Consider the following 3,434-nt stretch of genomic DNA (forward strand, 5'->3'; position numbering starts at 1 on the left):
AGTTCTTTTCTAAGATAGATCTTCGGTTTAGGTATCATCAGCTTAAGATTAGAGAGGAGGATATCCCTAAGACGGTTTTTTATACTAGGTATGGGGCATTTTAAGTTCTTGGTTATGTCATTTGGCTTGACAAATACCCCAGAGACATTTATAAATTTGATGAACAGAGCTTTCAGGTAGTTCTTGGATCCTTTTTTCATTGTGTTCATTGATGACATATTGGCGTACTCTAAAATTGAGGTGGATCATGCCAATAACCTTCATCTGGTGTTGTAGACCTTGAACGAACAACAGTTGTATGCCAAGTTCTCCAAGTGTGAGTTTTAGTTGAACGTTGTAACTTTTCTTGGTCATATTATTTCTAGTGAAGGGATTATGGTGGATCCTCAAAAGGTAGTTGTATTTAAAAGATGGCCTAGACCCACGACTCCAATTGATATTTATAGCTTTTTGGATTTGGCCGGGTATTATAGGCGGTTTATGGAAATCTTTGCGACGATAGCTACTTCTTTGACTAAGTTAACTCAGAAGAAGGTGAAGTTTTCTTGGTCAGAAGTGTGTGAAGGGAGTTTTGAGAATCTTTAGGATAAGCTGACTTTGGCTCTAGTTTTGAATTGCCTAAAGGTAATCAGGGATTTATGGTTATTATGATGCATCCCGGTGGGACTTGACTGTGTTTTGATGCAGCATGGGAAGGTGATTTTCTCTTTTTCTAGGCAGTTAAAGGTGCATGAGAGGAATTATCCTACTTATGATTTGGAACTTTTGGTGGTGGTTTTTTCTTTGAAAATCTAGCAGTATTATTTGTATGGAGTGCACGTGGACATCTTTTCTGATTATAAGAGTCTACAGTAAGTGTTCACTCAGAAGGAGCTAAATCTCAGGCAAAGGAGATGGTTGGAGCTTCTCGAGTATTATGATATGAGTCTTCAGTACTATACAGGTAAAGCTAACGTGGTTGCTGATGCTCTTAGCAGGTTATCCATGGGAAGTTTCGCTCATATGGAGAAAGAAAAACATGAATTGGTGAAGGATATTCACCGCTTATCCAATCTTGGAGTTTGTCTCTTGGACTCCAAGGATGGTGGGGCAATGGTTCAGGAAGTGGTTAGATCATCTCTTAGAGCAGAGATCAAGGAGAAGCAAATGTTAGATCCTATCTTGATGAAAATCAAAAGTAATGTAGGTGAGAAAAAGGTGATGGTATTGGAGATCAGTGGTGATGGTACTTTATGGTACCAAGGGATATTATGTGTTCCTGATGTCGATGATTTAAGACAAAAGGTTTTGGCTGAGGTGCATGAATAGCGCTATGTTATTTATCCTGGTTTGATAAAAATGTATCATAATCTGAACAAGATATATTGGTGGGATGGTATGAAGAAGGATGTGGTTGATTTTATAGCCAAGTACATGGTGTACCAGCAAGTTAAAGTTGAATGCATGGGGCCTGGCGGGTTATATCAAGAAATTGATTTGCCCAAATAGAAATAGGAGGCGATTAACATGGATTTCATTACCAATTTTCCTTGGTCTCAAAACCAATTTGATTCAATTTGGGTCATCGTGAATAGGATGATGAAGTCTGCTCAATTTTTGACAGTGAGGACTACCTTATCGGCGGAGAACTATGCAAAGGTGTATTTTCATAAGATAGTAAAGTTTTATAGGGTACCTATTTCGATTATCTTTGATCAAGGTACGTAGTTTTCATCTCACTTTTGGCAGTCTTTTTAGAAGGGATTGGGTACTAAGGTGAGTCTGAGTACTAATTTTTATCTGCAAACAAATAGGCAGGTGAAAAGGATAATTCAGACATTGGAGGATATGCTTTGGGTATGTGTGATTGATTATGGTGGAAATTGCGTTGAGCATCTACCTTTGTTAGAGTTTGCTCACAATAATAACTATCATTCTAGTATTGGGATGGCCCCTTTTAAGGAATCATATAGTAGGAGGTATAGATCTCCTATTGGTTGGTTCGAGCTTGGCGAGGCAGATATGTCCAGTCCAAATTTTGTTTATTAGGCTTTGAAAAAGGTGAAGGTGATTTGGTATAGTCTTAAGGCTGCCCAAAGTCACCAAAAATCCTATGCGGATGTAAGGCGTAGAGCTTAGAGTTTGAGGTTGGGGATAAAGTGCTCCTAAAGGTATACCCATGAAGGGAGTAATGCGGTTTGGTAAGAAGGGGAAGCTTAGTCCCTATTTTATTGGTACTTATGCGATTTTGCGGAGGGTTGGTAATGTGGCTTATGAATTGGAGTTTCCTTATGGTTTGAGCTCTATTCATCTATTATTTCATGTATCTATGTTAAGGAAGTGTCTTGGTGATCCCTCTTTGGTGGTTCCCTTGGAGGGCTTGGGTATCTCAAATTCTCTATCTTATGAAGAGGTCCCGATCGAGATCTTAGATCGGCAGGTTTATCGGTTACGGACCAAGGATGTGGCCTCAATTAAGGTTCTATGGCGATACCACAAGGTGGAACAGGCTACAAGAGAAGCGGAGAAGGATATAAAGTCCAAGTATGCGCATTTATTTTCTGCTCCTGGGAGTCATGTGGAAGGTATATGTTCTTCAACATACTTTTGTTTTCAAACTTTGTTAAATGAGAGATTAATATCTTTGCATCAGTGTTTTCTAATTCGGTTAAAGGTTAGATTGATATTTGATAAAGCAAATAAATTGTACTTGTGGCTACCCTACCTTGTCCGTCATTCGTGGATGAATATTCTTATTGAGGGAGATTGAAACACCCTGGGTTTCTGGCCCTTGGAAAAATTTCCTGGATTTCTGGTCTCAAGACAGAATACCACTAGGGGAAATGACTCGTACATTAAGATACGAGTGGTAGGGGTTAGTAGTATGTTGACCAGTATTGGTTGGTGGGTTGGATTTGGTTTCTGGAATGGTACGACTTGGGTGGTACGAGTCGCATCGATGGATACGAGTCATTTAGTTTGGCTCTTTCCTTCACTTAATTTTAGACTTGGTAGATTAAGTTGGATCTGAGTATGAGTGGCTCACCATGAGCCGTAAGATAGGGTATGAGTCATACCATGGACTCGTATAGTGGGTAGTGTTCAATCCCTTTTAGGTTCTATTCTGCCCGGGGTACAGATTATGGGTACTAGTCGTATACTGGGATATAACATGGTTTGGGGTGATTCGTACCTTGGATAGTGTTGGGTCTAAGAAAGATGGCCTTGTGTACGAGTGGCCACTCGTATTAGAGGGTACGACTGGAATGGATAGTCATATCCCTATGATGGGATTTTGGTGCAGTTTAAGTTAGGGCAATCTGGACATTTCACCAGTTAACCTAATAAGAGCCCACGACTTTTAATTCACTTGGGGAGGTTATTTTCCTTATTATTCTATTCTTTAACACTTAGAAAAACACTCTCTAATCCTTTCTAAAGTTCTTGGGCAATGA

This window comes from Capsicum annuum, chromosome 5 (genome assembly GCF_002878395.1).
Source record: "Capsicum annuum cultivar UCD-10X-F1 chromosome 5, UCD10Xv1.1, whole genome shotgun sequence".
NCBI classification, from domain to species: domain Eukaryota; kingdom Viridiplantae; phylum Streptophyta; class Magnoliopsida; order Solanales; family Solanaceae; genus Capsicum; species Capsicum annuum.